The 12,191-nt window shown below is 43.5% G+C and overlaps 1 pseudogene across 1 annotated transcript; it reads right to left on the bottom strand.

The window, feature by feature from the left end:
• Positions 1-888: 888 nt before the first annotated feature.
• Positions 889-2,832, bottom strand: LOC148873682 (cytochrome P450 89A2 pseudogene; annotated as a pseudogene). Its single transcript, XR_016105082.1, has one exon. The product of XR_016105082.1 is annotated as a cytochrome P450 89A2 pseudogene (transcript).
• Between the last annotated feature and the right edge of the window lie 9,359 nt (positions 2,833-12,191).

Below are 12,191 nucleotides of genomic sequence, written 5' to 3'. Positions count from 1 at the left end.
TATTTATTTTAAACTTATTGTACTACACAAATTAATTGTTATAGAAATCAATCTAATTGAAATTATTTTCAGATGTTTAGAAGTAAACCAATTTACTCTAATTAGTGATGAGAGGTGATTTGGCCCTTGTGTCATTTCTGAACTGTTGCATAATATCTTGGCATGAAGGGTGAGGTAGTGACTTTCATGATGTGGCGACTTACCTTCGTTGTGTGTGATTTACCCTCACCGATTCCTCTGGGATCACGTTGCTTAAGAAAACTAACTTCTGTATTGCCCGCTTCAGGGAGAAGCCTTATCGTTATCTGCTAGATCTACCTCCGAGGATCATGAGCCGGTAAGCCGCATCCCCCCACAGATCTCAGAAGCAGTACATGGGATCTTTGCCTATATAAAAGCATCCCAGTGATCACATAAGGTACCTGCAATTTAACACTAATAGTTTTCTTGTTCTCAATCTTTCCAATACTACTTTTCCCTAACTTAAGCATCGAAATGTCCGTCCTATATAAAACAACCCAAACACTCTTAAACATTGTTCTCTTATAACTCCCCAAACAACCTTACTAGCCCAGTGTTCCAACTGTCTATCATGATGACAATTTTCTTGCTTTTATATATATATATATATATATATATATAGCTCTTCCTTTAATAAAACATAGCATTTGCATATCATAGACTTACACCCTATAATGCTTTAAAAGCGACAGCTTCTTCCTTTACACCTCACAAGCGAAAGTTTTCCTCATTTACCATGTATTCAGTCCCACGGTCCCACCTATCCCCATCTCGTGAAAGAATCTAAAGGCAACCCGAAAGGCCCATCAGACCAGACAAGACCCACTCCACTAAGTGTTGCTGAATTTTGATATTAAAGCATTCAGATACCACACAAGTTAAAAAATTATTTATTTAAAGAGTGAATTGCAGTCTATTTATCCCTATTATTTATTATTATATATAGGACAGGTGATAGGAAGTAACAAATATCTATACTCTCCTTGGCGATATGTGGGTCCTCAGACGATTTTTCATCATGATCAGGATAGTGTACTGTTTTTCGGACAAGTCAACCTCCTCTCCATCCTTGACCGTCCACTCAAATTCCCTGATCAAATTGGCCACAAAGTACTGAAGCTGAAGCAAAGCCAAAGCAAGACCAGGGCAGATCCTTCTCCCTGCCCCAAACGGCATCATCTTAATCTCTCTACTCCAAGTTAGATCAAACGCCTGCGGCATTCCATCGCCACGTGTCAAGAATCTCTCCGACTTGAACTCCATGGGGTCCTCCCGAACCTTTGGGTCCCTCCCCATCTCTGCTAACGCGAAATTCACCCTAGCATTCTTTGGTATAAGATACCCATCCAAGGCGAAATCCTCTGTGACTGTGTGGCAGCGAAATGTGTGCTGGTGGGTGTCTTCTCAGGACCTCCAACACCACTGCCTTCAAATATAGCATCTTCTGCAGATCTTCCTCTTTGATTTCTTCAGCAGACCCTACAACCCCTTCAATCTCCGACAACAGCTTCGCTTGGATGTGTGGATGCTTCACCAGGTTTGCCATGATCCCCTGTAACGTGATGGACGTTGAGTCAGTGCCTGCACCGAGAAACTCCGAGCACCGAGACACAATCTCATCCTCCCTCAGCTTCCGTCCTCCATCGGGGAGTCGAAGATTGAGCAAAGTATCGACGTAGCAGACGACCCTCTCGCCCTCTCCTCCTTCGCTTTGCTTCTTCTTCTCTTGTTCTTGTCGGGGTCGTATTAGTGGAATCAGAACACTTTCTAGATTACGTCGCACCTCACAGAACTCTTTCCACTGCTTCCGAAATATGATCTTTGTCAATCTGGGCACGAGAGAAAGTATGTTGAAACGTTCAAAACCGGTCACGTACTTGAACTAAACGGTTTGCACGTCTCTGATAATCTTCTCGTCGAGTTCCTCTCCGAAGCACATGCGTACTAATATGCAAAACATTGCATACTGGAAGTGATCTGCCATACAGACTGGTTCGCCGGATTTGGCTTGTTCCTTGAGTCTGTTGGTCAGTATCACCAAGATCCATTTGCGGGAACGGCTGTAGGATTTGAAACGTGAAGGGTGGAGGATCTCGGAGGTGAGATTCTTGCGGAGGAGACGCCAAAGTGGGCCGTGGGTGGAGCCGATGACATTTTGGTTGCCGGAGACGAAATGGTGGGGGCCTATACCCGACGGACGTTCAGAAAAGGTGGCGCCGTGCTGGATGAGTGCTTTATGGGCAAGTTCGTGGGTGGTGATGAAGATAGCTGGGCGGAAGCCGAGGTGGAGCTTGATGATGGAACCATACTTGGTGCGCAAGTCGCGAAGAATGTGTTCGATTTCCAAATAAGATTTCTGAAACCATACCATGTCGCCTACGATAGGCACAGTGAAGAAGACTGCTGGGAGATCGAGGAGGAGTTTCGAAGCGAACAGGAGGAGCCACATTTCTAGCTCCTTCTGAAAGAATGGCGAGTGACTCTGATTTTTTTTCGGAGGCAGGTGAGTGACTCTGATGAGCTATCGCTGGATCAATGCCGTTATATATATCCTGACATTGGTGGCCGATAGTATCAATTATTTGAATCCTGATCTCCCACTCGGATTTGCTGTGAATTAGAGTTAAAATCTGCCCCCACAACGTCCCATGTCATCATTTCGACGACGACATCATCATTTTTTATATTATTATCGGGAGATGTTTATTTACTGGGACAAATCTTGTGGGATTGATTTGGTCTCATTGCAGATACACATGTCTCACTTTTTTACATGTATAATTGCAATTCACGGCGGGTAGAAAAAGTGAATCGGATGCATTAATGATTTGAGACTACAAACAAAAACATCATCAATGCATAATCTTATAAAGGCGACTCAATCTTCTTTAAATGTTCACTGTAATCGATGAAGCAAATGGCCAAACTTAGAGGTATAAAGTGGGCGGCCGTGCTGCCCTCAGTGAAAAATTTAGGGGTCGGTTCGGCCTGGCCCATGGCCTAGGTCTGTATTGTGTCGCAGGTAGGGCTGGCCCATGGTCTAAGTCTTGGGCTAGGTTGGGCCGTATATCAGGCCAAAGTTATTTATTTAAAATAATTAATAAAAAATTTAAAATTTTAATTTTATATGAATTTTATGTATAAAATTATTTATATATACAATAATTAAATAAATTAATATAATAAAATTAAAAATATTTATTTTATTAATATATTATATACTATATATTAATAAATAATTATAATTTATATAATATTATATAAAGTATATATGGGTCGTATTGGGCCTGCCATGGCCTACGGATCATCATACCGGGCCATGCAGGGCGAGTTCAAGTTTGTGCTGGGCCGTGAACAACACGGCCTGATTTACACTACTAACCAAACTCTCTATCATTTTGCAGTATAAATAATATGAATAAAGAGAATAATGTAAAAAAAAAAAAAATGGATTGTAAGATTTAAAACATGAACTTCAGACATTTCAGAATGTGCTCGGCAAATTGTAGTCAGGAATCGAACGATTGAGATGTTCGGTCCTCTAACATCATACCATGATAAGAAAGGATTTGGTTCTGATTTTACTTTTCCTTGGTGTTGATAATCCTGTAAAGAAGTATGCGATCCTTTGTGTTTGCTTGGAGAGAAGATGATGCAATCATCGTTGTATATATAGAATCTGTTGAAGCACCACCACCTTCCACCCTACTGAATAGGCCTGAACTTCACTTTTGGATTCTAAGTGCTCCAATTGTTCCCAGATCTCTCTCCGGGGGGCCCTCGTCCGCCATATCTGAGATTGGAGTATGGTGTAAAACCTTGTATTTTGTAAATTTTGTATTTCCAATATATATATATATATATATATATATATTTGTATTTGTACTCTTCTCAAATTGAATTTGGAAGGATTACTAATACTAATACAAATATGTATAATGCAAAATATTGTATTTTGCATGTATTTGAACTGTACATAACTACATATTTAAGCCTACAACTCAATTGTGATTAAGGTTCAAAATTTTGCAACTGTCGTATTGGCCATATCGTTCTAACAAAGGCCCAATACATGGAACATATAGATAGTAGTCGTTTCGATTCTTTTCGTCTGCGTGGAGCTTACTCAAGCCTGTATCGACAATTTTGGATTGTCTAATATGAGTTGAGAATCTAAATACTTTACTTATTACTAAATCCCTTTCTTTTATTACTAATCTTTCTAATTAATTACTTTAATTACACTCTCATTAATCTTTTATTACTACTCTAATTTTGAGGGAGAATAATTAATTAAAAGGGGGAATAATTAATTAAAAGGTTTGAACCCTAATCACTGGTTTGTAATGACCATGAATTCACCATTACACCCAAATCTGTTTTGCTATTAAAGTTTTATACATTTTGTGTTATGGATACACCGCCTAACAGCACATTGCGGTGCAGTCACAGGCACCGGCACGCACAGCAGGCCGCACAGCAGCATGCACCGCCCGACAACGCGCAACACACACCACACGACAGCAGCACATGCCACACGGCAGCAGCATTGTGAGACACACACACCGCCCGGCAGCAGCAACAGAGCGGGACACGACAACTCATCAGGGTGGGTCCACACTTATCTCTTCTCGCCAACTCACCGCCAGCTACTCCATCTTATCTTATCTTATCTTATCTTATCTTAAATAGGAGTTGTGTTACCATTAGGAATAGGTAATTAGAAGTTTGAGTTCAAGTTGGAGTTTGAGTTTAATTAGGAATTTCCTTTTGTAATCTCCTATTTAAGGAGCCACGAATTAATGAAAAGGCATTGAATTTTCGATCAAGAGAAGAGCTTGGGAGAGTTAGGGTGATCTCTTGGACAAATCACCCCCTAGTTCGCCACAATAGGGTCAGCACGCAAAGGGAAGGCTAGGAGTTCTCCCCATGGACCGCCCCGTGACAAGATCCTACGCGCAGGCCCATAACATTTTGGCATCAGAGCCTAGCGTCATGGGCGACATGGAGCAGATATCATCCAAGGTCCACGAACTTGAACACCGACTCATGGAAAATCACGCAGAAGTAAGAGAGGTCAAGGAGGATGTTAGGGAACTTTGGCACCTACTAGAGTTATACTTCGCCACCAAAGAAAGGAGTCCTGAAGAGGCAGCCACCAACCACAGCCACCGCCCAAAATGGGCCGAAGGCTCCAGTGAACGAAAAGACACCACCCCAGCTGCAACGGTCATACCCAAATACAGTCGTCTAGAGTTTCCCTCTTACAGCGGCAGCAGTGACCCACTGGGATGGATGTACCGCTGTGAGCAATTCTTCCATAATCAGCGCACGGAGGAGAAGGACAAGGTCAACCTGTCCGCATTTCACCTAACCGAAGAAGCGCAACTCTGGTTCTACTGAGTAGAGCAGGAAGAACCAGGTCTTAGTTGGGAGCAGTTCAAGACGTACTGCCTCCTTCGATTCGGACCCCCATTAACAAGCAACCCCTTGGGGGAACTCATTAACCTCAAGCAGACAAGGACCATAGTAGAATATCACCGGCAGTTTCAGACCCTTCTCGCCAGAGCCTCTTCAATACGCCCAGACCAGCAAGTGGATATGTTCACAACTAGCCTATCCAAACCTCTGCGAGTTGACGTAGAGATGCAGAGCCCGCCTAACCTGGTCACGGCAATGAATTTAGCCCGAGCCTTCGAGCGCAAACTGCAGATTAGCAGAGGGCCATCTAGCATGGGAAGCCCAACAACGACTTGGAGAAACCCGAAGCCTGCTGGAGGAGGATCTTCACTGGTAGCCAACAGGGAACCACGGCCTTTCACCAGTAACCCTCCCCGATCTGCAACCAGCATAGGGACCAGCACGACGATACCTCCCATCAGACGCCTATCAAGAGCCGAGATGGCAGAACGCCGAGCCAAGGGCCAATGCTTCAACTGTGACAAATTGTACTCTGCCGGCCACCGCTGCAAGCGGTTGTTCAGCCTCCTGGTAGATGAACTAGAGGAGGAAGAAGAGGAACAGACAACTCTAAAACCTGAGATCTCCCTTCACGCCATCACCAGAATACAAAACTCTCAAACCATATAGCTACAAGCCCAAGTAGCAGGAAAACAGGTACGAGTTCTGGTGGACTCAGGGAGCACACATAATTTCATCAGCAAGCAAGCGGCGCTCCAACTGAAACTACCGGTGGAAGACAGACCACGACTTTAGGTAGCCGTAGCAAATGGGGAGAGAGTTCATAGCCCAGGGATCTGCCGAAACATCCAAATACAGGTGGATTCTGAACCATTCCTCGCTGATCTGTTTGTATTGCCCCTAGACGAGTTTGATATAGTATTGGGAATCAAGTGGCTCATCACCCTCGGCCCTATCCTATGGGACTTCAGTGCCTTGACCATGACGTTTAACCTACATGGAAAACAATTCACCTGGAAAGGGACCAAGATGAGAGCAAAAAGACCACAAGTACATACTCTCCATGGCGATGCCTTGCACACTGCCGAGATTTTGAAAATTTTGGCCAATTTTCCAGACGTGTTCTCAGAACCCAAGGGCCTTCCCCTTGTCCGATCGTGTGACCATCGGATACCATTAATGCTAGGGACTGGACCCGTTGTCGTTCGTCCGTACCGCTACCAACACTTTCAGAAGGATGAGATAGAGAACCAGTGTACAGAAATGCTGAAGCAAGGTATTATCCGCCCGAGCCGCTCCCCATTCTCTTCGCCAGTCCTGTTGGTGCCAAAACAGGACAGCAGTTGGAGGTTCTGTGTAGACTATCGGGAGCTCAACAACAGGACCGTCAAGGACACGTTCCCGATCCCTATGGTGGACGAACTGCTAGATGAGCTCCACGGGTCTCAATATTTCTCTAAGTTGGATCTCAGGTCAGGCTACTTCTAGGTTTGAATGGCCCCAGAAGATGTGAAGAAAACATCATTCCGAACGCATCACGACCACTTTGAATTCTTGGTCATGCCTTTTGGTCTCACAAACGCTCCATCTACATTTCAAGCCTTGATGAACGAGGTATTTAGACCCCACCTCCGCAGGTTCGTCCTAGTATTTTTTGACGACATCCTAATTTACAGTGCGTCGTGGGTGGAGCACATTCGTCACCTACGAACAGTTCTGGAGCTGCTTCGCCAACATAAGCTCTTCCTAAAACGAACCAAGTGTTCATTCGGAGAGCAACGGGTCCTTTATCTAGGACATATAATCAACAGGGAAGGAGTCTCGGTAGATGACTCCAAGATTCAGGCCATTCGGAAGAGGCCCAAGCCTCAGTCCACTAGGGATCTCCGTGGGTTCTTAGGTCTCACGGGACACTACCACAAGTTTGTAAGAGACTACGGACTCTTGGCTGCCCCATTAACCAAGTTGTTGAAGAAGAATGCATTCCAGTGGGATGAAGCAGCGGACGCCGCCTTCACAAACTTAAGAGAGGCACTCTCCTCTACCCTCATGCTACATTGACGCAATGCTGTAGTAGCAAGAGCACCCCATAGCCTTCTTCAGTCGTAAGCTAGCAGACTGGCACCTAAAGCTACCCACCTACGAGCGTGAATTAATTGGGCTTGCCAAGGCCGTCCAACACTGGAGGCCATATTTGTGGGGTAGACCTTTTGTCGTCAAGACAGACCATTACAACCTCAAGTACCTTCTAGAGCAGCGGCTTACTACTCCACCCCAGTAGCACTAGGGAAGTAAACTGTTAGGGTTTGACTTCCACGTAGATCACAAGGCAGGTGCTTCAAACCGGGCCACCAATGCACTATCTAGGCATGATGAAGACACGGTCCACATTTTGTGCGATCTCCCAGCCCCGCGTTACCCTATTGGAGAACCTAAGGAGCATACCACCTCAATCACCAACTTGGAGGGATCGGGTGCAAGAATTACAGGCAGGTACAACCAGCCCGAACTGGTCTATCCATGAGGGACTTGTGCTGTACAAAGGGAGGGTATATCCCCCGACAAATTGCCCATTGATTCCAGCCATCATCGCCAGCATCCATAACGCCACCCACGAAGGGGTTCAGAAGACATTGCATCGCGTCCGCGCTGATTTTCATTGGTATGGTATGCGCAACTCAGTTAGGGATTTCATCCATAACTGCTCTACATGTCAGCAACAAAAATGGGAGAATTTACACTCGGCTGGCCTCCTGCAGCTCCTCTCACTCCCAACACAGATTTGGGCCGATATCTCCATGGACTTCATTGAAGGCTTGCCTAAAGTCGGAGGGAAATCAGTCTTATTCGTGGTGGTGGACCGCTTTTCCAAGTATGCCCATTTCATCCCGTTGTCCCACCCATACAGTGCAGTCTCTGTGGCCCACGCCTTCTTCACACACATCTTCCGCCTACATGGGCTGCCAGAGTCCATCGTCAGCGACAGGACGTAGTTTTCACCAGCACCTTTTGGAAGAAGTTGTTCCGATTACAGGGCATGACCCTAGCTTTCTCATCCGCCTACCACCCACAAACGGACGGGTAAACGAAGGTTGTCAACCGGACGATAGAGATGTACCTCCGCTATTTTGTAGGGAACCAACCACGACGCTGGGTAGATTGTCTTCCTTGGGCCGAATACTTCTACAACACGTCCTACCACTCCTCCCTTGGCACGACCCCCTTGCGAGTTGTGTATGGCCGAGACCCTCCCCGTCTTTTATCTTACAACCCAGGTTCCACACGGTTGGAAGAAGTAGATTGCAGTCTCCAAGACCGCGACGCCCTGCTAGCCGAAGTCTCCCTACGCTTGCAGCAGGCACAGGCGTGTATGAAGCAAACCTACGATCGACACCGCCACGAAGTCACCTTCGTGGCTTCTCTACCCCCTCTAAAGGATGGCAGACCCATCCTCCCCCCTCGAGCTCTTGTCCAGTCATGCATCAATCAGGGTACCTTCGAGGTTCTCGTAGAATGGGAAAGACTACCTTCGAGTTCGTTTGGCTGAAGCTCCAACCGTACCGCCAGCTCTCCCTCAGGCGGCGAGGCCCCCCCAAGCTGGCACCCAGATTTTACAGGCCCTTCAAGGTTCTCCGGCAGGTGGGGAAGGTTGGCTATCAACTCGATCTACCGGAGCACAGCAGAATCCATGACGTCTTCCATGTGTCCCTACTGAAGCCTTTTACAGGAACTCCCCCTTGAGCACGTGCCTTCTCTACCCCCTCTAAAGGATGGCAGACCCATCCTCCCCCCTCGAGCTCTTGTCTAGTCACGCATCAATCAGGGTACCTTCGAGGTTCTCGTAGAATGGGAAAGACTACCCTCAGCGGAGGCCACCTGGATTCCCTGGACCGACCTTCACAGTGCCTACCCAGCTCTCGAGCTTGAGGACAAGCTCGTTGTCCAAGAGGGGTGTGATGTTATGGACACACCGCCTGACATCACATTACGGTGCAGTCACAGGCAGCAGCACGCAGAGCAGGCCGCGCAGCAGCATGCACCGCCCGGCAGCACGTACCGCCTGGCAGCGCGCAGCACGCGCACCCGACACCAGCACTGTGAGATGCGCACGCCGCTTGGCAGTAGCAGTAGAGCGGGACCCACACGACAACTCATCAGGGTGGGTCCACACTTATCTCTTCTCGCCAACTCGCCACCAACTACTCCATTTTATCTTATCTTATCTTATCTTAAATAAGAGTTGTGTTACTATTAGGAGTAGGTAATTAGAAGTTTGAGTTCAAGTTGGAGTTTGAGTTTAATTAGGAATTTCCTTTTGTAATCTCCTATTTAAGGAGCCACGAATTAATGAAAAGGCATTGAATTTTCGATCAAGAGAAGAGCTTGGGAGAGTTAAGGTGATCTCTTGGACAGATCACCCCCTAGTTCGCCACAATAGGATCAACACGCAAAGAGAAGGGCAAGGGAAGGCTAGGAGTTTTCCTCGTTGACTGCCCCGTGACGAGATCCTACGCACGGGTCCATAACATTTTGATCTTTAAATACACTTTTTTGTTTCAATGGATGTTTATAGGGTGATTATGAGTCAAGTTAGGCCTAAGTCTTTTATATATAAAATATTTTATAGTAATTGGCATATAATATGCACATAATTTTTTTTATACATTATATAATATACAATACTGTTTAATTATTCAACTACACCTACTGTTTAGCTAAATACTAGGCGTGCACACCTACCGTTTAGGCAAAATGGCAGTCTTAAATCACATGGTTTAAGACAATAGTTAAATTGTAAGGGTATAATTTGTCAATTAACTTAACAATAGGGGTAGTTTAAGAATTTCTTCCTAATATATATAATAAGTGTCATATTATAATATTTATATAAAATACATATATTTCAATATATGGGTTGGGCCAAGCTTGAACACAAAACCTAGGCCCAAACCTAGGATGCTTGAACTAGGTGTTTGTTAATAAATTCTAAAATTAATTATTAAAATTTATATACTAACACATAATAAAATAAATAATATTGATTTTCTGAAAATCAAGGTATATATGTACACATTTTAGTTTTTCTATCATTTTTCAATAGCTACTAATTATGTTCCAATTTCTCATACTTCTTAAACCATTAGAGTAAGTTTTTTATGTTTAAATAACTTATTTATCATCATATATATCTTGTGCTTATTATTGTTAGTATATATTTTTTAGGCTTTATTTGATTTTTGTATTGTATCTTGATTTTTCTTCCACATCTATGTGTATCCAAAGCATTTTCCGATACATCTCTTAAAAATTCCTTTTTTATGCAATTTGCATTTCCCACACTTTGAACCATGGTTGTGACCAAACTTAATAATCCAATTAGTAAACTTAACCACCTCTATTTAAGCTGCTAATTGTAAGATGCAAATACAATCAAATAAATAAAATCTAAAAAGGGTATTCATGGCGAGTAGGTTTTATTCATGTCACTCTAACTGTAATAAGAACAACAAATATACAGAGAACAAAAATAAAAAATCAGAACTGATAAAACTTTTCTTGATTATTGATTTCAAAACCATCAAATGTGTTAATAAACTTAATTAATTACATTAGATAGAACTCAACTTTGGATTCCTATACTTGCACCGAAACTAAAAATACAATGTATGTGCATTTCTATACTCTGTCAAAGAGAAACCAACTAATCATTAGAGAGAAAGAGAGAACAAAATAAGAAAAAAATTAACATTACAGATAAATATTTGAATGAAAGAAGAGAGGCCACTTGTCTATTTGAGCTTCAAATATGGTACTGGCCAACCAATTATGGATGAAGCTTCCATACCAGAAAAAGAACGAAGAAGGAGGTATCTTGTCCATAACTTAATTACATTGGTGAGTCTCCACCAGCCATGGCCATGGCTATTACTGATTGGTAGAGGTCCAATTTTTGGAGCTAGTTATAACTGGTAATACTTCAGAAATTTTTGGTGGAAAAATCCTAGAAGAAGTGGACCCAGGAATCAGATCTAACCAAAGTTAGACTCGTAAAAAAAAAGTATATAATGAACAACAAGGAAAGAGAGGATAATCGTCTACTTGAGCTTCAAATATGGCATTGACTGACCAATCTGGCCCATCACAAGTGAGTCTTGATTGGTCATGCCCATGTATGCCAATGGTTAGTTGAAGTCATTCACTAGGGCTGTAACAGGGAGCGTTTCAGAAAATGTTGAAGCAAACCCTATTCCCTACTTCCCCCAAAGCTAATTAAAAGCCCTTTGATTATCAATCCTTTGGGCCTATGCGCAACAATAGGTATGGACCTCATTTAATTATTAGAGTTGGTTTGACTTTGCTTACCTATCCATTTATAGATGAAGGCAGGGCTCCATTCCCATTCTTGAGCAATATGAGATTTGGGACAATACTAAATAATGAGTGCTGAAAGTCTTGCTTAGGAAGACAATTTACATATTTGAATTGTCTCAAGTGTTCATACATGTATTGACATATGTCAATTAATTAATATTATAATATATATTTAAAAATATATTATATTATATTGTGAGACGAACTAGGTTTCCACACAAAAACTCAGGCCCAAGGCCAAAAATTTGCGGGTTGGGTCTGGTAAGGCCAAAAATTATCACCCCTAGTGGGGAGTGATGAATTGATGATGTAAAAGAGAGATGTGGGATGGTAATGGTGTCAACAACCATCAGTGCTTTTTAAATAAACATATTAAA

The sequence above is a fragment of the Nelumbo lutea genome, chromosome 1, assembly GCF_056320005.1.
Source record: "Nelumbo lutea isolate HS-2025 chromosome 1, American lotus-T2T, whole genome shotgun sequence".
Lineage (NCBI taxonomy): Eukaryota > Viridiplantae > Streptophyta > Magnoliopsida > Proteales > Nelumbonaceae > Nelumbo > Nelumbo lutea.
The sequence above is the reverse complement of the archived record's forward strand: the minus strand, read 5'-3'. Positions and strand labels throughout refer to the sequence as shown.